The sequence below is a fragment of the Calonectris borealis genome, chromosome 18, assembly GCF_964195595.1.
Source record: "Calonectris borealis chromosome 18, bCalBor7.hap1.2, whole genome shotgun sequence".
In the NCBI taxonomy this organism is placed as follows: Eukaryota; Metazoa; Chordata; class Aves; order Procellariiformes; family Procellariidae; genus Calonectris; species Calonectris borealis.
The window spans coordinates 6,605,128-6,630,492 of NC_134329.1; the positions used below are offsets into that span (position 1 = coordinate 6,605,128).

Below are 25,365 nucleotides of genomic sequence, written 5' to 3' on the forward strand. Positions count from 1 at the left end.
CAAACGAAATAACTGATGCTGTCAGATTAAGCCTGAATGAAAAGACCATTTTGATCAACGGGCCAGTACAGCAGAAAGAAAGCCAAACACAATTAAAATGCACTTTGGTGTGATTTTTAGCACCTATCTGAACAACTCGCATAAAACACCTCGAGCCCAAGCAGCCATAGAATTAATCATTTCTGTTCTATTTAAAATTCTTCTCCCAAAGAATCTGAAACATCTCTGAGGTTTTCCACAGCTTTGTTGTTCATCCTAGCAGTCTGAAAGTAGTTAAACTTCTTACAAAGAAACAAACTGCCACACCTTTTTAGCAGTGTAAGGGGATAGCTAGGAACTGAGGGTATTAAACAACTATCCTGTTTTTATTGCACGGCAACAAACTTGGACATCTAGAACTAATGGTGTCGGCTGTGAAACCAGATATAACAGAAACATGACTGATATTAGCATGATTAAAACAGAGGCAATGTTTAATGAAAGTATCTCTGCTCCTATTACAACAACGACACTGAGCTGATGACATGAGACGAAAAATGGAAAAAAGCCTCAATAAAAACGTCTGGGAGAAAAATCAGCTTCCATTTAAAAGGTTTCACTGTAAAGTAAAAAATTCTGCAAGCTCAGCTACAGATTCCAGATCTGATATTAATATGCCAGAATAATGATGCGATTAAAATTGGTCCTGTGTCATTATGGGCAGATGGTTTTCAGTGCACATGACCTGCAGCAGCAGGGCCCAGGCATTCATGGGTGCAGCAGCCAGTAAGTTTCTTCAGTCCATGGTGACATCTTTCTTCCTTAAATTAAATATGAGAACACTATATTTGTAGAAAATATTCTCAGACCAATTAAATTCAGTTTCAGTGGAAACAAAACGGACAGATGACTAGCTTTGAAGATATGGCTACATGAACAGACTACCACAAGGCAGAAGAGAAGAAGGACAAGCTTGCTGGGAAACAGCAATTGATCAGAAAAACAGTGTGCTCAGCGGTTTGGGCTATGAATGAAGGTAGGACAAATGACAGAGTATTCCATTTCAATGAAGAAATTCATAGGAGTACTACAGGGAAAAATAATAATTAAAAAAAAAAATCTTTTTCCAAACAGGCTGCTGTCAAATATACCAGAGAAGCTATTTAAAATAAAAATTATTCCTGCACTCCTGTTTGTGATTTGCAGATTTGCATATACTAAATTTTGACTGATCAACTGTTGGTTTGAGAACCATAAGATAAATTAGTTTTAGCTCTCAGGCTCATTTTATTCCTTGATCGTCCTAGCTTTCAAGCAATTCTTAAAAACATGGCTGTACTTTCTCTAGATTCAGCATAAGATTGCCCTGTGTTAGACATTTATTTATCTAGGTGTAATTTAAGGCGTGTGGCTTTAAATTAAAAAAAAAAAAAAAAGAAAAAGTGGAGGTTAGGAGAGATTTTATAAGGCACAAATTAAATTCACAATGTCCTGTGTATAAAGACTGGTTCCCATATAAAAACTAGCAGATTACATTTTAAATAAGGTATATCCACCCAGCCTCCCTTCCCGAGGAAGCTGCTGCAGAACCTCCTCTCTGCGGCGCTACAGAGAAACACCGAGCATCAGAGATGGAGTTGGGTCAGGAAGTCAGCCCTGCCAGACATCGAATAGGAAAATGTGACAAGGTGTGAACAGAAAAACAAAGCGAATACGTAATCCCTGAGCTGTTCAAGAGAAGTGTTTGAAAAGAAAATTATTTCTTCTCTCTTCCAGCCTGATTCCTACTTTTATGACCTCCAGCAAGGAAATAACCAATTACGTCAAATCCCTTTCACTCCAATCCTAAAGCTCCTCTGTAGTGGATAAAAATCTCTTACAGCCCAGAAAAAAAATGCAATACCCGTGAGCCCTTCCCCAACTACGTAGCTTGCAGTAATTACCAGCTAAAATATGTTGTAGTATGTTATTAATAAGGTGCCAACCTGCCAGTTTCCCCACATGTAAAGAGATTGGGTACTGCACCTATGCCAGACCTATGGAACAGCCCCGAGTTTTCCCACTGGGGGATCCAGCAGACAGCACGCACAGCATCAGCCCTTTGCCATAAAAGCTGCTACAAACATAGGATTGCAACTTAAGTACAGAACTAAACAGAAAACAAGACAACTTTTGAGCCTAAGCATTTCTTAAAAGTCACAGATATCCAAATTTAAATACAATACTCTTAATTCCCCTAAAAGATATCTGAAGCAGTGACAGGGGATCCATACAAACTGTAACCTATTATTTCCCTTAAGTTATTTCATCTGAAAGTCCACCAAAGTCACGAGAAGGGACAAACGGACAGCTACATCGAATGCAGCGGAATGCACTCTCACACCTCCACTATCTTCAACCTCAGCAGCAAGTTTACTTACGCTATCTTAAATTGTGCTGTTTAACTTGAATTTTGGCAGGTTTCTTGGTCTTGTACAATGCTAAGTTCTCAGCCAGCAGCCACCAGCGACAGCAGAGACGGAGCTGAAGCCCCCCAGCCCTCGCTGTGTCGGGCACACGGCAGCAGCTGGCTCACAAGCCAACGAGCCCGGCTGCTCCTTGTTTAAAAACTGCATCGCTGAAGTATCAGCACTGAGTGACTACTGAGTGAGTACATCCCTAAAACAACAAACAAGTCAGTTTACGATGAACTACATGCATTATACTAATTCCATAGGTTTTTGTAGAAAAATGTCAGTGGCTCCAAGGACTAAGTAAAACCAGGACCCTGTTCCAGCCAGATAAACAATAGCTGAAGGTCCGTGTGTGCAAGTTGTTCTGTGGAAGACGCGATGGCACAAACTATGAACTTTCACAAGTGCCGAGACCTTAAGTTTGAGCACAGGGAGTTGGGCACAAGTTAAACCAAATTCATGCGTAAAGCCAAGCACATGCAAAATTACTGCTGAAACAGAGGAACAGCAGCTCCGGTGGCTGTCACCAGTGAACTAAGTGAAAAGGTCATCCTGTGTCTCACGATTTCTGCTCTGTAAGCAGTGCAGTGTAAGGAAAGTAGTACAGTTGCCCTCTGCAGGTTCCACATTTCCGTTTTTCAGTCTTCACTTCTTTTAAACAAGTTTTTTTATTCAGATGATCCTAATATATCTAAAATATCAGCTTAAAAAAAGAAACCAACAGAACTTCACCATGCTAACACTGTAACAGTGGTTACCAAGTATTTTCCTCTTCATTCTTTTGTGCTCACTCAACAGTATTTTCTTTTCCAGAACAGCCAAACAGGAGATGAATAGCAAGCTAGGACAAAAATGCTGTAGACCATAACTGATAAAAAGTACTGGAAATAGCCCATACACAAACACCACACCTCCCCAAGGAATGCAACTTTACCCTCAATCATTCAGTGAACAAACCTCTGTGAGGCCACATCAGAACTTTATGTATTTACACTTACAATGAATAACTACTTTGTTTAAAAACAAAACAAAACAAAACGTTTTAGCCACTTCAGAGCGCAAGCTGTTCAGGATTTACCCACATACTGGTACCAAGGCTTTGGTGCCCATTCCACTCAAGTCAACCACAGCACACCCACCTCCCATGGTTCAAACACCAGCCTTAAATTACCAGTTTCAGGTACAACTCAAATCACCAGTTTAGGCTCCTCTCCATGAAATAAAACAGAAGAAACTGGATTCATTTACCTTTCAACACACTATCACCTAAAAACCTTGCCGCTTTGCAGTCTTTGCTGGAACTAGAATTGGGGGGCGTGGAATAACGCCTGCAAGGAGCATGGCAGACCCCCGCCCAGCTGCCAGAGCCCGCACCCCCTCCACCCGGGAAGGGGCTTCTCTCTACACAACCGGCGTTTCCTCCACCACTTTGCCACGCCATTAAATACAGATTGTCCCTCCTGAAAATAACACGGAGACTAGGAAAGGTATTTAATGGAAAGGGACGGGTGGGGGGCTCCGCGTGGCACCCAGTCGTGGTGAACCGAGGGCTCTTCACCTTTCCCTTGCTCCCATGGAATTATACCCTTGCAAGTCATGCTGGTCATATAACTTCTATTTCATGACAAAGTGGCAATTACACGGAGAAAAAACACCTCTTTTTCAATAAAAGAAGAGAATAATGATCATCTACCATTGACTGCAGAGTGACAGCGCTTAACTCTTTACAAATTTAGCTTCAGGCATTTTTTACTGAAAAATTACAAGTATTCATGTACGTTAAAAGTCACGCTGACCTGTGGTGTTTGAAATGACCAACATGAGTGCAGTTTCAGACTAACTTTCTAACTCTAGACAAATATTTGTCCTACTGTGTTGCTTTAAAAAAGATCAACAACATTCTTCCCCATTCCCAAAACCTTGATTAACTGTGTTCCCTGGCAAATGAAAATATCCACCTGCGCTGCAGAAAGAAACCAGCTGGGAGCAGACAGACAGACATCACTACCTGAAGTGTTTTGGGGGCTATTTTAAAATTGAAAAGCAGACATGGTATAGGTTTTGTTACTAGATAAAACGCTGCAACAAAACCAAGTTTTTTGCATTGTATTATCTCCCTCGAGAGTCTCAAAAAGGTGTATAGCTTACAAGCTCAGGTGGCTCTGAACTGGTCTGCCTCTTCCTCAAAGAGGAAAACCTCTGCTGACTCCGCACTGAAAACCTTCGGAAGGACTCTCTGCTCCGGGATGCAAAGTGCCTGAAGGAGGAGGTTCGCTTGAAGGGAGTCCTGCTTCCACCTTCCCCGCTAGTCCGTTCATGAGCAACCGCAGTAGTGACTAAATTTAGTGCTTCCTGTAAGGATCTCCGCACTGTACCCATCCACTGGGTCATGTGAGTTTGTGCCACTGTCAGTTTGTCTCCAAGGTAATCCATTTTTCCAGCAGAGATGAGAAATCAATATTCAGTAGCACTTACTGTAAAATATATTCTCCTTAACAACCCTGATTTTATTTTGCAAAAACGATTCCGCTTATAAAATATTTTCAGCTAATGTAAATAGCACTACACTATAACCATCAGCATATTTCTGTATTTAAATAACAAAAGGTATGTGAGGTTGGAGATTGGTATTTGTTAAGTAGGAAAAAATAAAAGAGTTTTCCTACTTACACTCAGATTTCCAGAGTTCCATCAAAATATGTTTAATTCAGCCATGTTAAAGAGAGAAATCAAGGTTTAAATCCTGACACAGTCACTTGAAATTAGTCCATTTACAAGCACAGAATTAGTCTCTTACTGTCTCATTTCAGAACCAGAAAAGCAACTCCCTTTTTAAGCCAAGTTTTTGTTTTGCTGTAAATATCAGAAAGACAAAAAAAATCGTATTCTTCTGGCTCGGCAGCTTTTCAGGTAACAGTACATTAAACAAAGTTCTGATGCTTCTATACAATCCATTTAGCAGCAAAATAATTAGATCTTCTGAACAATAAATCCGAATTATTTTCTTCCCCAAAAAGTCTGCGGGAAGGTATCAGCACCAGCAGAATCCCCTCCTCACCAGTCTTCCCATCTTCAGAACCATTCTACAAGATTTTCACTTCCAGAAACGCAGATCACAAGCTCGTGAGGCACAGTGAAGCTGAGGGGGAACCGTGTCAAGCCTGCTGCCGTCAAGACTGGACTTGCTGGCTGCTCAGAGCCTGCCAAAAGATCTTCTGAATGACATCAGCTCCTCTGCTTCAAGGGGGGCTTCAGAACAGAGGAACGTAGCCGGGAATGGTAAAACGCCGTACCAGCAGCCAGCACAGAGACTTTCCCCACGCCTATTAAAGCCGCTGCACACGCCAGCTCCTCTCCTTACACAATCCGGAGACGCACTCTGAAGAAGCTGCCGGGTATCCCAGCTGTTCGCAAGCCCGTCTCGCTCTGGCACAGCAAGGCTCGCCGTGCTCCGAACGCTCCCCGAACAAGGCGCGGGAGGTTACACGCAGGCGAAAGCTGCCGCTGCCTCTGGTATCCTCTTCCCTCCTCTCTGTCCCTGCCTTGCCTCTTCTCCGGAGAGGAAACAATGAGCTAGGTGAAACAGCCGCAGAGGTCTGCCTAAGGAAGGATCTGGGCCGGGCTTTATTATAGTACAGGCAGGGTTACCATGGCAACCAAGGGAACAGCATCTGCTTGCTGCCTAAGCAGGCAGGAGTTGCACAGATCTATTGGAATGATTCATAGTTTGCATATGTCACGTGTACTTACTGATTTTAACCCTTCCTTGGGAAAACAACAGCAACGTCTGCCAGGGAATGTTTTACACCGACACCAAAAGGCTTCCTATTCGGAGGGGGCAGGTTAGGACAAAACCTACACCCCGTTCCCATTGTTTGACGGGTACTCGGGCAGCACCATCACGCAGAACTATCTTATTATGCGATTTACAGACTCAAGCAAGATACTTTCAAGTTAGTGACTGTGATATCAGCGCAAGATAATGATTAAGCCAGAAGCTGAAAACACAGCTGAACAGGTCTGACAGTTTAAAGCCGTTTTTTCCACTTTCACACACTGTTAACAACTTTCGCTGTCACTCCCCAGCTCTGCTCCCTCCCTGGCAGCTGGGAGACCATGGGGTTGGTACTGCTGCTGCAAAGCCTGAAACGGTGGGGGTAACGAGAAGACCCCATGGATAAAAGCAGGTAACACTGAGCAGTCAAATGTCACCAGCCATGGAATTTCTGGAAACAGCCCGTTTGGGAGGACAGCAGAAATAACAGCTAAGGTTTTAGATCAATAAACATAAGTAGGTGTGCAAAGTCAAGACGTGACTAGTTTAGAACTGAGCGGAAACAGATACAGGTATGAAGGTAAGAAAGGCATGTTGGAAGCTGCTCACTTTCTTGTTTATTCAAGGGCTTTTTGTTGCTGTTGCTTAATCTGCCACACAAAGTACCACGGTCTTGCATCATCCTCTCCTCCCCTAAACCTTTCAGGAAGAGATTTAATGGAATGAAAAATTTCTAGATAATATTTTATGAAATGGCTCTCACGCAAAGTTTTACTGTATCAGAAATTCTACTTACAAACACGCACACAAGCATAAGATGCTCTGAGGAAATGGGGTGTCTTGCCTTTTAAGCATTGTTTTTAAGAGTTGAACTCCACCAACCTGTAACTTATCTCCAAGAAAAACTTTGGTGACAAAATGCAGTGTTCCATACCTTACTCTTCATTTCTGAATACATCATATTTGTTTTCAACATTCTCAAATTAGCAGTCTAACAACAACCCTCAGTGTTAAAAGGGAATCCAACAATAGAGAAAAACCTTTTTTCCTCACATAGCTCTTCTTTTAAAGAGCTACAGAGTTGTTTTTGTACGGAAATGGAAAGAGAGACTTTTGATCACCCAAGAGCTGGGTGTTTCTTATATTTTCAAAGAAACAGAAAAAAAAATTAGATTTATTCTGACACAGTTATGGATAATGCTTCACGAACAATGGAGATCTTGTGTCCAAGCCTGAATTTGAAGACTTACTACACATTTTTATGCTGTTTAATCTAACTCTGTATTTCAAACATCTGCGCATTTGCAAGTGCAGCTCTGCGCTTGCTGCAGTACAGGGATTCTTCATGAGGCACTTTGCTATTTTAGATGGATTCAGGCTCTGTCTGATTCGGTAGCCCCCCGGAATAGCAATCAGAGAGCTCTGGACTGTAGCTGCCATGCAAGTTAGTCAGCAGTCCCTTCATCTAAACAGGACAGGCAGAGCAGAACTGAAATTTCACCAACCTTCTGGTATATCGCCTGTCACAAAATGGGAGGAGATGCACGACCAGATTCAACTCAACACCGACAGAAGGCGGCTTTTCTTACAGCTTGCTGCAAGAACTTCTCACACATGTATGTGACTTTAAGGATCTGAAAATTCACTAGAGAATATATTCCACTTTCGTATTAGACCTCCCATGAAAAGAGTGAGATGTTATGCCCCATTTACCATTTTCATCCTTAGAAGACTGTAAAACTGCTGATTTGAGTCTATCTGCAATACTAAATTTAGTATCTTTTGGCTACCACATGAACATACTGCTAGGTATTTAAGTATACTCAACATTTGAATTATTGCTTAGATTTACACTTCAATTAACATCATGGCAAAACATTTTAGAAGATAATCAGATGCGCTTTCACCATCAAATTCAAATGGTTGAAGATTTTTCCACCCCTTCAGCTGAAATGCAGTAAGTGACTGCATGTTCTCCTGCTTGAGCTCCACACCAAAACTGGCCGAGTTCAGCAGCTGCCAGGAGACTGACAGACTATGCAGTCAAACTTAGTTTCCTTAGAAAATCCATCTAAAAATAACTGAGGTCTGAAAAAAATGGATTACATTTTAAGAAAATTTGTAGGAATATTGCTTTATTAAAATGCATCTGCATAGCAATTATAGAGAAGAAACGTCCTCAAAAATACCTCTCACTGGACACTGCAAGGACTGGATAGATTATTTCACAATGTATTTTTTTATTTTCACCCCTCCCCACCAAAAGCATAATATGCTGACCTCTGCCTTGATCTGTGCAGAGCGTGTGTGTGTGTGAGGAGGGTTATTCTACTCTATTAAAATGGACTGCTTCTATCCCTTCTATTCTAGTAAGCAAAATAATCCAGTGAAACCTCAGAGGACCCCGTTACATCAGCCAAGCAAAGCTGGACCACACTTGAAAAATCTAAAGGATGGAGTTTTCAAAAGCTGTTCAAAAGCAAATCATGTTTTGGGGCATTTCTGATTCAAGTGAGATTTCACCTGTATGAAAAACACAAGCCACTATTAAAAATAATTTTAAAAGACATAAATCAACTTCACAATAGATTAAGGACTATATTAGCCATAGAAGAGTACCGATTTCAAAGAGCACGCTGCCACAGACAAGATCTCCTGCCTGTGGGCGCGCACACAACGGACCAAGAAAGCCTGGGCTCCCCGGGGAGTACACCAACTTGTTCTCTTTCTTTCTTTCCTAAGGCTCCCCAGAATATGATGCTCTATAGGACTCCACGCAAACTTCCCAGCTGGCAAAAGCTCACAACCATATTTTTATTAAATAACAGCATGTGGGTTACACACAGGCTCTATTCACTACTTCTCTGGTGAATCCACGTATCTTTTTATAACTATCAGCCTAAAGAACATAGCTCAAACCATACAGATGTTCTATAATTGTCTCCCAGCCACTTCAGTCCAGCAGTTTCTCAGGCTGAGCAAGGGTTTGTTTCTGAACAAGAACAGCACAAGATGATCTTCTGCCCTTGAAAAATACTAGTGATTATCTCGTGCCGCAGCCACCCTGGATCTGTCAAGGGTCTGCAGTTTCAGAAAACAGAGAGCACACATTGCTAACCATTACTGCATGACTAATTACCAGAGTAGCAAATGGGACCTCGTTATTAAAACATTGCTGGATACTTTTATTAAACAACTTCTATTCCACCTACAATTCAAAAAACCAAACCTGCACAAAGAAGTAACAATCCCTATTTTTCCTCTCATTCAGTAGAAAACAAAATTCTATGGTTACATTATATTTTCCAAAAGCTTCTTTCAGCTCATTGTGAGCTTCACCTGTTCTCAAATACATATAATTATGCTAATGCCTATATAGGATTGGAAGGTCAAATTAAAAACAGGCCTGCATGTAGCACAGCACATAATACACACACCATGAGAGGCAGGTGGAACCTGCAGCACAGCCATGAGTGTCAGCCATTCAAGTCCACAGGGTCTTTAGCAATGGCTGGGTCCCCCCATCACCACCTCCCTTCTGGCAGCACTTGCACGCATGGAACTGGGAAGGCAATCCAGCTGAAGACCTATCAAAAGGATATTGGGGATTAGTTTTCACCTAGACCGGATCCCTGAATGATCCTTTGTCATTGTGATGAGGACAGAGAAGGATGGGCAACGTTAGTTTAAACTGCAAAAACGAAGTCTCTGCTTCTCCCTTGTGGGACCCTCAGTCAGAAACCCATTCTCCTGATGCTTACCTGCCTCACACCCCATCGCTCCACTTAAGTTAGCAATTATTAATAATTCATGCATTTCTTAAGTGTTTTCTGCAAGTCATCATCGCACGTACAAACAAATATCATGATCAAGTACTTGCAAAGATCACGACAGCTTCAATTCCATCTCAGGCCTCTTAGTTTGTCCATCTCAATTACACTCAGTCTTCAGCAACCACCGAGGAGTAAAGCCTGCCCTTGTAAGGCTGTTCTGGTCTTGCATTCCACATCAAGTCTCTTTCTGTTTCATTAGTAAGAGAACTTAATTTAACCTGTTGTGTTTGACATTATGGACTATTTAAAGACGCAGCACTGTGCTGAGCTTAGCTACATGGCTCCAGACTCAATTACTCCCTGGGTTCCTCAGACACTACAAAACAACTTACGTTTTTTATATCCTCCTTATTTTTGCCTCTGTATTCTCTATTTTGCTATCTGAATTGTCATGTTCAAAGAAGGACTAGCAAGCATTCCTAACTACAGGCTGAATTTCTTACATGTAACATCCCATAATAAAAGTTTTTATCATGTCACCTTCAAATTCTCGTTTAAAGTAAAAAAGAAATGCTTTAATACTCAGTCATCTGAAATGCCAAGTAATATTCTCAAGGCTTCCCAATGATCTGCCAGTTTGCAACAGTCCTGCTCCCCCTACGATCCATTCCCCAACCGCCCCACTGCCCTGGCCGCTCGGCAGGGCCCCGGCCGCACATCTGGCAGAGACACAAAAGCCTGGAGCAAAGGTTTTTGTTTTTTTCTTTCATTCCAAACCAAGACCAACTGAACTGCTTTAAACCAGTCCTAACTTGGGAAAACACATAATTTGGTAAGAGCCTGGACAGATACAGTATGTTTGGCTTTGCACATGCAAAGAACAAAACTGTTTGTGTATCAAGTTGGTTTCTTTAAAACGTCCCTATCCACTTGCCAGTTCTCACGCCCCCCCTTTCTCTTCAAAATGACTTGCTGTTACACAAACAAAAAAGACACATCCCAAGGGTACATTTTGTAGAACACCTGGATTTGGGGAAATATGAAAAATGCGCAAGTTTCAATCAGATTTATGGGTAAAAACCATCTACGTTTGTCTGCCAGGTTAAATCTCACTTCACTGGCAAGACTTCCTCTGTTCCTGTCAGTGAGCTGTCACGACTGTTCATAGAACTGTCTTACTGCACAAAGTCTTTAATTTTTGGTCATAGCACATAGCAATCTTTTTTTCATTTAAGCTAAAAAAAAAAATTAACGCAGAGCTCAAGTTAAACAAAAGGCTTACATTTAGGTCCATGAACAAAAGACTGGAATTGTTCAGGCTCCTGCACCTGTTTATACTTGACAGAGTTCAAAACCTAGCATAATTTCAAAACCGTAACAAGCTGCTTGGTGCATGGGTGCAGAAGATTGCTGTGACACGCATCGTCTAGGGGAAATAGAAATAAATCCCTTGGTCCAATCAAGGTCTGTTCTCAGAGAGGAGAAGGAGATGATACAATTCACATCACAGCATCCATCTCTACCTCGAAGCCAGCAGTCCAGACAAGGCTCTGCAGCAGGCTAGGCGCTCTGTCTGCAGCTCAGCATCCTTCAGACTCACACCTTCCCTGTATGCTTCCAACACACTGGGCATCGTCAGCTGTGACGCAGGTACCAGTACACCCATACTGGAACAAATTTATGACACGGGCCCCAGCAAAACCAACACTGTTGCACAGGTACTCTGAAGACAACAAAAACCTTGCTTCTCCTCTGATTTTTACACAGTATCACATATACCGTCACAAAATAATTGAGATGACATGGACTCTAAGCCAATCATTGAGGTAAATTTGCTTCTTACTCCATCCTTTTTCCCCACTTGCTGTACCTAGCTTTCCCATCCCTCAAATCCAAGATTCCTCATGAAACTTAACACAGCCAAAGATGAAAGAGCTTAGTGGTTTTATCTGCTTTGTTTTGCTTTTTTTCTTTTTCATGGTGGTACGATAAATGAATAAATTAATTCAGATGCCTAGACTGTTTCACTTGCCACAACAACCATAAGCAGTCTATGGCCAAAAGAGAAAGGAAAAAAAAAAAAAAGAGAGAAAGAGTTGAATGGATGAGTGTTTTAGCACAAGGACTTTGTACACTGTCTATATACAGTGAAATCTCTTTTGTAACCTGAAACACCGGGTATCTCAATATTTACACTAAATATTTGTTTTCTATTCCTACTTTCGTTTCCTACTGAAACTAAGCAAATTAAGCTCATGTATAGAGTTTTAATTTATGCTTATTCAGAATTTAAGACAACTTGCATAGAACTTGACATTAAAGGCGTTCCCCTCGTACACATAGCCAACTACAAGAGAGACTGAAATTCCATTTCCAGACTTTTTTCTTTTATTAGGTTATTTTAAAAGCCCACAGAGGCCTCACAAAGTAGTGAGCAGCGAGAGACTGCAGTAGCAACAGGTTCTGGATCAGTGCTTGTAAAGTTTACGCAAGCACACATTAATACAAGAGACTTAAAAAAAGTGCTAAAGCACTTCATAAAGTATCTCAGCAATGTAGTCCATGGCTATTTTTAAAATCTTTATTTTAAACAGAAGTAATAATAACCTCAGAGTAATACTAATTTCTTAAAGAAGTAACGCATTTCAATCTTGGGAACAATTACATTTTGAAATTCAGTGCCAGTGGCTTTGCAGACAAGTACTTTTAATTTATTCCTCCAGATTGAAGAGCAAAAGGAAATTTCTTGATACTTATGCACCATAACTGCAAAAAGGCTTATGTAATAAAACTGTCTTTGCAATTTGCCTCTGAAATCAGTCTCATCTGATCTGGAACAGGACACAAGAATTCTTTATTTATCATCCAATTAAATTTGCTTCAGGACAACCTTCACTAAGAAACTTATTTGTGTCCCTTTGAAGACATCACATTCCCTAGTACACAAGTGTCCGCACAGACCATGTCACGTTAGGACAGATACTCATCATGGTCTCATCTCCTACCCCGCAATGTAACAGAACGGTGGCAGTGCAAGCTCCAGAAGACTGAATCACTTGACAGCCAGACGTTGAAAACAGGAATTATACCACCCGCATGCTGCACATCCTTATTCCACAACTACTTTATTCTTAGAGTTCACCTGTGGTATTACTACTTTTATTTGATAAATAATAGAGCTGAACTCACTTGGCTGCCATCATGCTATCCTGCCTACTCCAGCTGAAGTGTCCAAGGTAAGGAGAAAATGATGATTCAGAACAGCCCAACTCCCAAGCACGGAGGGGTAAGGGGAGGCTTTATTCTCTGCCTTGCTGGGTGCTAACCTGACAATCCTTTCAGAGCACAAAGCGCTTTATAAAAATAATCATGTTTTATGGCAGGCACAACAGAGTCTCCTCATGCAAGGGCAGAAAAGCAACACGAACATTCCCTGCCACAGAAAGTGATTTCAGGGAGGAAACTAGCAACTTCCCTGCAGACCTACAGCACAGGTTTTGCCACTTCCCCAATATAAATGAATATGATCTGCCAAGGTTTCACAACCAACCAAATAGCTCATAGTCACTGCAACATATCTTCTTGAATATCAGCTAAGAGAGGACAACAAAAAGGAACAAGGAAAGACAAAACAAGAGAAATATATCCTTTCTCCAGGTCTCGTACAGAAAAAGACTTGGTTAGACTACAGGGAGGACAAAATGGCAGTGAAATTTTTAAAACAAAAAGTGAAACAAGAAAAAAAAAAAACCCACACTCCCCAGGTACAACTGTCGTCTTACAGCACCACTGGAACATCCCTGGCCAGGCGAAGGAACAGGTATGAGCCGTTCCCAGATCAGTGTGCGAAGGGATAGCGGACACACTGTTCCTCGGGCTTGGCGCTGCCTGAGCACTGCTGCCAAGTGGAGCCAGTGCTCAGCGCTGATAAAAACGAGCTTACATTAGACAGGGCTCCTTCCTCACCTGCAGTCCAACTCCCCTCTCCCCTGTCCCCCATTGCTGAATGTGAGTTTTGTTTCCAAAGATCTCTGCAAGCAGCATATCGCCTGTCTGGGGAGCAGGAAGGAAATTTTTCACATCCTATTTTGTACCATTTGTCTTGACTGCGGGCATTCCAACCTTCTCACTCTGTATACATTTATCTGCAGTAAGAATGACTTGGAGTTAGAAGCATGAAAACAAGCAGAAAAATGCATCAAGAAGTGCTCAAGAAGTAGAGGTTAAAATGGCCAGGTCTAAAGAGAATCAGAGGATTCAGAAGCAAGTATGAGGGAGATCCTTGACACTCTGTAACTCAAACAGGAGCTGGAACATTAAAGGGGTAAACTTCTCATATCTACCTAGTGGTAATTTATTAAAGCTGAAGCTTATGCCTGAACATGGATTCCCGTCTCACCCACATCTTCTGACAAATAAAACATTCCCCGTGGCATACAATGAGAATTGTCCAACATAATACCGTGAAAACAGCAAAAAGCTGTTGAAGTGTTATGCGTGCAGCTGATTAAACTTCCATGGGCAAGGTTCCAAACCATTTTTATATACAAAGAGCTACTACTTTTAACACCTTTTCTTCTTCAATCTTTTAAAAAAAAATAGAGTGACCCAGTCTGATCAATAATTTTGAAATAGTGTTAGACATTCACGCACTTCAAACAAGACAAGAAAAAGATTAGAAATTTTGCTGGGACATCATCTTTTCCCCTCTCACGCAAGAAGCACGTTAGCACATATGAAATGAAGCTGTTTATCACAGAGAAACGTTTTGCAATGTTTGCTAAAGAAGGTCAGATACCGAACGCATCTAATCTGCCTCGAAGTCCATCCCACGGCCTGACTCTTCTCACCAGGAACACTTGGTGCCGAGCTGTCGTGCACTCTCTGCCCACTTTTGTAAGCGCTCACCGCATCCCCCCTCTCTGCTACCACCACCCTTCCCAACATGTTTCATGATATCGTGTGGCTTACACCCACTCTTTAGATTATGACTCTTTGAGGGTAGATTTGCCTTACTGTTTCTGTAGATGTAACACACTCATGCACATTGTAACAACAAAACAAACCAAACAAATAAAATCACAGCACTATCACCTCAATATGATAAAATTCCGTACCTTACCTTCTCATTTAAGAAAAGTCACATTTAAGTACGATACTTACACTTCTTACAGAAGTGAGAAAGAAGAGGGGAAAGCAGAGGCACAGAGTGAGGCACAAATGTGCTTCAAAGCTGTGCTTTCCTCCGAATTAACCAATATTAGAGGAATGAGGTAAGAAGAAAAAAAAACCACTTAAATTTGCATTCCTTGTTTTCTTTACAGAACTACACTTGTGATAAAAGAAAACACATTAATAATTTTCATGATTGAACACTCCACCTACTTGGTTATGCCTGCCAAAATAATTTTACCATTCTACTACCACGGTCATCCTTAATGGGATCAGTGAAAAACTGCAGTTTCCCATTTCATTTGTAATCAAAGTAGAAAATCAGCCAGCCTTTTCTCTATACAAAATTCTGCACACTTTTACAGTAGTATGTAATTATTCCAAGATTAATAAAAATCTGTAAACAAAGGTAATTATGAAATACAACTTTTAATCTAAGTTTTTAAACAATTTAAGTTTAAATACGATTACCAGTAAGAATTACAACAACTAGAGTGCCAAAACAGTTTTTCGGAAAATGTTAATTCTTTTGTCCCCCAAACTATGTTTCTCTTGAACTTAAGAAAGGCCCAGTTAAACATCCTGAATATCCATAGTTTTTGTACCTTGAATTGTTTCAGTATAAAACAAAGCTATCAACGTTAAAGCTGCGGGAACAAGCTAAAAATATACTATGCTGTTTGAAAGCCCATGTACATAATCATTCAGCACTTCCCTTCCATCTCAATGGAGGAGGAAAAACTGAAAAACAAAACAGAAACAGGAAATTCCTACAGCACAAATATTCTGGAAAGTACTAAAAACATTTTCCTTACATTTGTTTACATCAAAAGGATCAAGCCAAGCAAAAGATGGATAGATACAGTTTTTTCCATTTATACAAATAAAAATCCAGGATGAAGAAAGTTTTTTGTTGATAAACATTACCATAGAAATACTAGACATTCCCTCCAATGTGGGCTGAAAACTACAAACAAATTAGCTAAGCATTAGTTTTGTATCACCTAAGAAAGATGCTATGGAAAACCAGGAGCTATCTTACAGTAGGGGAGATATCTAATGTCAACAAGAAACACAATGTGAAACTTATCCATAAGAAAAGGAAGCTATTTGCACAGTGCAATGAAAATATGAACATGTAAACAAATACAAAAGCAGGCTGAACACCACATGCTCCCTGCAAACGTGCCCAAGCGTTCTCAGGAGCAGTTCTGCTGCTTTGATCAAATACACGATCTCAACACGCAACTGATCCAATTTTCCCCAAGGTCCCAATCTTCAGTTAGGGGATCTCCCCAGCATGCCAGGCAGCCACAGGGCAAAAGCTTCAGCCTGCAAAGGATCTCCTTGCACCAAGGAGGCAAAACAAAGCAGCACCATAGCCAGAGCTTTTATATTAAGTCCAACAGGGGAACAGTTATTTCTCCATCACTTGATCCAATAGACTCTCACACGTGAAGCACAGGTTAACTGCAAAACATCTTTAACAGAGACTTCCCAAGGACAGAACGTGGCCTAAAATACCTCCAACTGCTGAACTTTTCTCACAGGGCAAAGCAGGTAAGCGAAGTGAAAGAAAACAAGCATGGGAACATGCTACTTCTGCTCAAAATGATAACGGGAAGAAGAGGGGTTGGGAAAGCTCTTGCTCCCGTAAAAGTGAGTCAAATTATGTGCAAACGAGAAAGGACAATCCGATATGAAGAGACATTCAAAGTATTTCCTTTTCTTTGACTGATAAAAAGTCAATCCAGACCTGCATACGAGCAGTCATTCAAACCCCTCCTCACCAACACCCTTCCGCAAAGACATCAAAATCTGACTTCAGGGATAATGCCAGATTCACCAATTTCATTCCATCTCCTTAAAAGTTCGCCATGAAATTCTGATTCATCTTGCTACATGCGGTCTGGGCAGTTTTGTAGCATTACACCTCAGCCAGCATCTCACTTTTCACCAGAGGCAGTCGGTCCCAGTACGCAGGCTGGATGGGGTCTGTCATCTCCATCCTGTCACAGCAGGAATTCCCTCATGCGAGAAGAGCTCTTTTCTTGTGCACAGCTGAGCTTTCGGGTAAGCAGGATTTGGCCCACACACGTTACATTTATTAAGCAGGTTCTAGCAGTCAGAAAATGTCTCCTCAAATCTCACAAGTTTTAGCGTTGCTTGGTAACACCATACCTAAAGTCAGGGTCATTTCAGTGTGCTCCCAGAGTCAGGCAGCACGGGCAATTCAAAACACAGCAAACACAGGCAGGCCAATTTCAAGAAGTGACAGACAGACACACTGCATGCTATACTGGGGAACGATATGTTCTCTGAAGAGTTAGATTTGGTCCAAAGCACGCCGCTCTCTTAAATCAGTCAGTAAATGACAAGTTTACTATTTCTTAAATAGTGCATTTCTGTCATCCCTTTCAAAGACAGAAAATACGGAACTTTTTATTACCGTCTGCCTGGAGAAATTTGGTAGTATTTCTCTTTCTCACAGAGGGTACTCAGGTAATCTCCAACTACTGAAGGTTCAAATCTGACTTTCAGAATTCAGAGAACTCCAAAGGAGGAGCATGCTTTTTTGTGCAAGGGATTTCCTTCTTCAGGGAGTAGTAACAAGAAGCTGGAAGGTAAAACTGCGTCTTAAATCATGTTGGCTGTTCTCAGCATAATCACATGCTGCCTAACAACTGCCTAAACCACCTTCCCACTGCACAGCTGGGAAGCACTGGGTGCCTGATTGTTCTTTCCATTACAGAACACTGTATTCCATGCATCTTTCATTTACATCAGTCACTTCTTGACCGCAGTAAGTAGAACAAATATCAGGTATAAGTTTATACAATACATCCTTCATCCACTTTATCTTGCAACATGCCATGTTGGGGGGGGGGGGGGTGGCAGGGAAAAAAAAGCAATAGCATTTATTTGCCATTGCTGTGTAACACTGCATGCATACACGGTTCCATTATTTCTTGGACTCTTTGCTCTTACTACCTCCTCCTCCTCCCATGCACAGCACGTCAGCCCCACGTCATCTGAGGGGACAGAGGCTGCACAGCCCAGCCACACAACAGCCCGATGCTCCCACTTCCCCCAGGACACGGTCAGCACACCGATGAGGGACCACAAGACAGCCGACCCCACGCTTCCAGCGAGCTACACCCAGCCAACATGCTTTTCGGGAGCCCAGAGCAGTGGCATGGTACAAGAATAGCCATGCGACCCTGCAGAAGGCTGCATCTTAAATTGCTTATCAGGGTCATTGTTACAGGTGTGGCCTTCGTTTACATTTTTTAGATTAAGTGCATTATTATTTGGTTTGGAACTCTGTGAAGCTAAAAGGTTGATTTGCTGAAATTCCTTCTGCATTCTCAACTAGATTTGCTGTATTTCCTTCCCTGAACTGTGCAATAGTGCTGAATTATGGAACAAACGCAGAAGTAAATCCAGTCTCATCTGACATCTGCAATCTCCAATCCCAGCAATCAAAACTTTCCAAATATGTACCGTGGTTAGCATATAACCTATACTGCCTTCCTTAATGTGGCAGGTATTTATTAGCCTCAACCCTGAATCACAAAACCAAATACTACATTTTTTCCAAGCTTCATTCAGGCTTCAGATTTATAGAATCATAGAATCACAGAATCATTAAGGTTGGAAAGGACCTCTAAGATCATCGAGTCCAACCCTCAACCCAACACCCCCATGCCCACTACACCATGTCCCTAAGCGCCTCGTCTACACGTCTTTTAAATACCTCCAGGGATGGCAACTCCACCACTTCCCTGGGCAGCCTGTTCCAAGGCCTGACCACTCTTTCAGTAAAGAAATTTCTCCTAATGTCCAGCCTAAACCTCCCTTGGCGCAACTTGAGGCCATTTCCTCTCGTCCTGTTACTTGGGAGAAGAGAACAACATCCACCTCACTACAACCTCCTTTCAGGCAGTTGTAGAGCGTGATGAGGTCTCCCCTCCGCCTCCTCTTCTCCAGACTAAACACCCCCAGTTCCCTCAGCCGCTCCCCATCAGACTTGTGCTCCAGGCCCTTCACCAGCTTCGTTGCCCTTCTCTGGACACGCTCCAGCACCTGCATGTCCTTCTTGTCGTGAGGGGCCCAAAACTGAACACAGGATTCGAGGTGCGTTATCTTAAGTTACTTTTCAAAAGAAGCTTTGCACTGCAGTACAAAGTCCTGTCATATCTCGAGGAAAGGCCAGCACAAAGAACTACTTTCACCATGCTCAAGTTGCTCTCTAAAATGCCATTTCCTTTCAGTACAGTAAACACGCACTGGCTGTATGAACAACTCACAACTGCTGAAAGAACAGGAACAATAGTGGGAACTTGGCTGTCTCCCAGCATTAGCGACATGGACAACAGCATGGGAAAGCAGGAACTGAGTCAAAACAACTTTAGATCAAAATATTAGTGGAGAGGCAGTGAAGTTACCTCTGCTTTGTATGTATAAATGAGGTTTAACAATCCACTTCGGCCTCGTATCAGAAGCGTACTCACTACTTTGGACTCAAACTAAAGAGGAGAGGGGCTGGGGCAGACAGTCCCCCAGTTCCAGCTGCTCTGAGCCTGGAATGACACAGTCATTACAAAAAAAAAATTACCAGGCTTCCACCTGGTTACATCTTACTGAACACAAACCTTATTGCACCGAGTTAACCTAGAATGCGCTATTTCATAAAAGCATTTTATGGTAAATTAAACTTAATACCGCACCTAACTATAACAAACTGTTTTGGATTCTGCACTGTTTCCCTTGTGCGAGCTCTGAAGCTGCACGAGGACGAGTGGCCTCGGGCCAGCACGCCGGCTTCCTGCGGCTGAACAGCACTCTCTCGCGTTCCCACAGGGAACGGGCTTCCTTGGCCGGGTTTATTTTGTCTGCTTGCTCTTAGCAATGACACAAAAGCTAGAATTCCTCTTCTACAGCAGCATTCAGGAATTAAGAAAATAAGAAAATGCCTTTCCAAACAGATTTTTCCCTGCAACAGGGCTTCGCTTACTCAGATTATCTAAAAGGAAGATTTAGCTGCTGACATCAGCACAGCAGATATACCTCAGCACTACCTGGGTGTGAGGGGTTTTTAAGTCTTTGGAAAAAATGTATGCCTGAAATGCGATTGCCCCGTCATCAAAAGTAAACCCCGTAACAGAACAGCAGCAGACACTGTCCACAGGAAATCCCCAGGCAGCACACACAAAGGGAAAGCCACACACCACCGACACAGAATGCCTTCCCTCCCTTAAAGCAGGGATAACCATACCCACGGCACGCAGACCAGTGATTACGGTTTCCCTCCATCACCCATCAAAATGCTATTGCAGTGACATGCCGTGGCAGCATGGCTATTAACGAGCTGCCACTTCCTTTGGAGTCACCTGATAAAGAGGTATCAAAACCACTCCTAGAAGGCAGCAACTAAAATCTTGTCAAAACAAACTTTAGATCTTACTTCTTACTTAAATACCCCAATTTTCTTTTGATTTTGTAATTATTGTTTAATGACTGTCAAAGAATAAGAAGGTCCTTTTAAACCATCACAGTGCTTCAGGGTAACATTTTATTTAAAACATGCCATTTACTTTTGAATGCTTTCAGGATGTAGCATTTGTTTGCTATTTGAACAAAGACAAGTGCCAGACTGAGAAGAAACAACTCATCGAGAATGGTACCTAGCATGCTCAGGAGACTCACCACCATCATCCATTCCAGAAGGCCAAAACTGTGCACTGAATCTGGAGCCCACTTTCATTTCCACTGTATATCACAATATATGTATGTATAACGTGTATGAGCTACGGAGCTACAACGTGTATGAGAGATTCTCTGCTCCTAATAGGACACCGGTCTCCCACAGGCTTTTCAGACCTCTGTTTTGTTAAAGTGGAGCCAAGGCCGTTCTTAGACCATAGCTATCATGTTTTCATGTTTTCAAGGCATCTTCAGGCACCCACTTGCCCCAGATGCTTTTCCTGTCACACTCAATAGAAACTAATGCAACTATCCATTTGATGAGGCATCAGGATTTATGCACCTACCACACAGACTGGCGGGCGGATCCAGACCAGGCCAACATCTGGCTGTCAAGGGAAAGACTACACACTCACTAGAGATCACGGTGCTCTCTCATGTAACGGGGTGCACTGGTAGCTGCTCTCAGCTCTTCCAGCTGTCTTCTCTCATCTACTGACTTTACCTGTCTTATCTAGATTGAACAGCAATCACATAGCTCTCCATCGAGCCCCAAGATTTTGATTGTTGATTGTCTCCGATACCACAGCAGCACAGCTGGAGGCCCAGCCAGCACTCTGAGCCAGGTCCCTCACTAACCATCAAGCCAGCCAGGACCATTCTGAAGGTGGCTCAGCAGAAGCAACCACCAAAGTCGCAGCTGGTTCCTAACCAAGGTACTAAAAATTGCACCTAACATAGTTCATGTCCACCAACCCTCTTCTCCCTGCAAATACCGCAGCGCCTGTTCAAAATCAGCCAGGGCTCCTATCCTTTTCCTTCACCACCTATTCCAGAACAGATCCAGAGCTCTCCTATCTCTTGCCAGCTCTGCCCCCACTCCAAGAAGGCTGGCCTCCACTCACTGAGCTGGCTTATGTTACCTGGTCCTACTTGTGACATGGATCATTGTTTATCAGCGTGCTCCTACGTGTATCCGAGCGTAGCCTCAGATACATCAAAAAAGAGATTACATCATCCAAATTGCAGTAGCCCACAAAATGCCCTGGGGCAGAGGAAGAATTGCTCACAATTCTGAGATGGCTAAGGACAGGAACAGAACCAACTGAGACACTCCACTAGTGGCTGTGTCCACAAGCGAGCCAAAAAAGCTGGTTATTGGACAAAGGGCATTACAAAGGAACAGGAAACCTCAGTAGTGTGGCTGCATACCTGGCGTGCTGACCAGCTCGACAGTGTGACTGATGCAAGCAGCTGGACAACAGACTACTGAGCTGCACTTAAAGGACTTCTTATGCAAGTCAGACCTAAAGATGTCTAGTATCAGCTGCACCAAAGCTCCTCACCAACTGGAAAAGGGATGATGAATACCCTATGTACCCTGGAAAATACTCAAATATAATAAATATAGCACATGGTCACCAAAAGACTGGCACTTGAACACATAATTACATTAATTAAACAATTAAAGATGATGAAAAGATCACAGCTAGGAGGAAGGTACATGGCAGAGCAGAGAAGGAAGTGATGATGGGGAATACAGAGAGCTATGATTCAGTCTCTGAATTTCAGCTGCTGAACTACAGACCACCACAATGCCTTTGGCGATTAGACAGAGTGCTCTGCTTTATGCTTATCTGAGCGTTTGACTGAAGGGGTCCAAACAACAAATACAGTCTGTAACTGAACGTATGACTGAAAGCGACTCAGTTAGTTTGGATTCGAGGCTGATGGAAAAGGCAGCAAAAGGAGTCAGTGCTGACACCAGCTGGATGGTGAAGAGCCAGCCCTGAAAACACCAGGAAGCAGAGCACCACCAGCACCCTCGTGAAAACACAGGCTAAGGCAAGACCAACCACAGGCAGTCCTACCACAGGCTGCTGACAGACCTAGGAGGCAGCCCAGAGCGTTCTTCCCCCTGTCACCAGCAAAAGCCTGGTTGTATGCCATACAGATAATCTCTCACACCATCTATAATCTGAATGGCCAGAATCAAAGGAGGACCGATATATTGCTGGAGTCACAAATCCACAAGCTTCTGAGAAATCTCTCCCAACAACGAGCACATCTGTAGTATGAAGAGACAATTTACTGAGAGTGAACCAAACACGGACCGGTGCCTAAGAGTCCTGCTCTTCCCCTTCTCAAAGAAACATCAACTAATTTGACCAAAACTAGACTGTGTTATCACACCAGACAGGAACTTCTGGGTTCTTGAACAGTCATCCTAAAGACTCATAAAAGCCTTATGCAGCAACCTGCAAGGCTCCATCAGCACTTTTCGCTTTCATTTTTTATTGTGTTTTTTTTTTTTACCGAGTTGGTACAGTTACAGCAATAGTTCTCAGTAGCTCTCATTAGTCCATCTGCTGTCATCAAAAAATCTAATGCTCGGTCTTCCCTAGGAACCAGCTTCTCAGTAATCCCTGTTTCAGTGTTATGCATCACACTAAAGAAAACACCAGCCACGAACGACTGCAGTATGAGTCCTGCAGCATGCCTCATTAAGAGTGCAAACGATCCAGGTGTGATAAGCTTGCTCTCCTCCTCATTATTGCAACTTGACTTGAAAAGGGAGCTCTAGGTTGAATTACTGGACAGAACTCTGCAGGCATCTAATACAACCTACTGAACAAAACATTTTGCCAGACACAAAGACTACTTTTCAGAAACTTAGAGCTGTCACTCAACACCCTGACTACAGGATACAGACTTCTTGGAGGTCAGTCATCATTTCACACATACTCGGGCAGACCACAAACTATGCTGTGCTCAAAAAATACTATGAAGACTTCTTTTTTGACAACTTTCCTACACATCACAATAATACACATCCTATTCAAAGATCAGAAGAGGAATCAGCAAGTAATTAGCAGATAGCTGGCACTGAGTGGGTCCACTGATGTCTAACAACTCCACCACCGTGTAGGAGTAAAACAAATACACAGCAGAAGAGATGCAACCTATTGATAACTCAAAATAGTAGCTTTAAAAATGGATTTTCATTATAATATTTTTTAACTAAGAGTTACAGCTTCTTCAGGTATGTCTACCTAATGAATAAAGTACCTTGGCTCCCCAAGATAGATTAAATAACACAAAGCTTGACAACTAACCCCGACATCTCTGGTTACTCCTGATTATAGAGAGAACTGATAAATATCTCCTTGGTAGCCTTCAGCTGTAACATCAACACAGAAAGTGACAAAAGGCACAGCTGTGCTTTTCCCTTGAAATTTCTTTTTTTTATATATATTTAACATCATGAATATCACAATTGTCCTTCCAATATTTTCTTGCAACATATCAGGAGAGTGTACACTAATGAAAATGCTTAAGAAATACTTCAAGGCCTCTAAAAGAGCATATACACACAGAAAATATAACATACCTGTTTCTGTTACAGACTAAAATTGCACAATATTAGGTATCATCCCAGTGATCTTCTGGACTAATCAAAAAGTTTGGTTTGGTTTGTTTTATTTTTCCTGGCCTTATGGAAAATCGCCAGATATATGTGAAAGCAAAAGCATTCAGAGATCTCTTTCAGACTTCTTCTCACACATGGCAAACCATGAAGAACATCCACCCCTCGTCATATTAAAGTCTGATATATCACACTCATTTTTTAATGTGCAATTTAAAGAAAGCCTCTTAAAAACCTAGCTAATCAAATTAAAATACCTTCAGAAATGTCCAAAGACTTCCATGTTTTACAATACTACAGTCTCCAACAGGAAAAGATTTTTAAGAAAATGCCCAGTTCTTCATGTACTATTTTCTCTCCCAGCTGCAAAAAAATTACAGTAGGCAATCTCATCTCACTACTGATCAAAGCACATACAAGGCGAGGACTGTAAAATAATACTCTAAATGAGGGAAGCCAACTCTTTGCTATAGTTTCAAAATGCGTTAGCAAACAGCTAGCATTAAAAGGTTTAAAGTGTCAGTGCTGATTACATGCTGAATTTACAGCTGAAAAAATTGCTAGGTTAATGCAGACAATACCACAAACAAATGAGAATTGGTATTTGATTAGTACTGAAGAAATTAAAACATTAACTAGTTAGGTTCAAAGTAATATAGTATCTATTCATAAAGGCTTTAAAAATCAAATTCATCTTTTATAAATGTGGAAATGTCAGACAAATAGCAATCACTGTGCAAAAGTAACCCTTCAAAGCCGGCAGACTAGCACAGTAAAAGCAGCCTGTTAAAAAGAGCTTTTCATTGAAGAGGGCCCTAAGGATTGTTTGAAGAGGAAGTGCTCACTGAGAAGGGTGAAACCTATTAACACAGTCAAATTAAAAATAAATAAGGAATTGTACACACACACACATACACACTTCCAAAGCCATTAGTACTGGCCATTTTACTTAAACAGGAGGCAGCAGCTCTAGCTAGCAGCAGGGGAAGGAGTGCGTCTGAAAGCAGCAGTCTCCAGAGTCCAAGGATAGCTTTTAAACAAATGGGGAAAAATATTTCTAACGTGCAGTATGCAAAACTA

General features: G+C 42.0%; 1 protein-coding gene across 1 annotated transcript in view; it reads right to left on the reverse strand.

Moving 5' to 3' along the window:
• Window positions 1-25,365, reverse strand: part of LOC142090118 (uncharacterized protein KIAA1671 homolog) — a 50,009-nt gene that overhangs the window by 24,138 nt on the left and 506 nt on the right. The gene's annotated exons all lie outside the window — the stretch shown is intronic.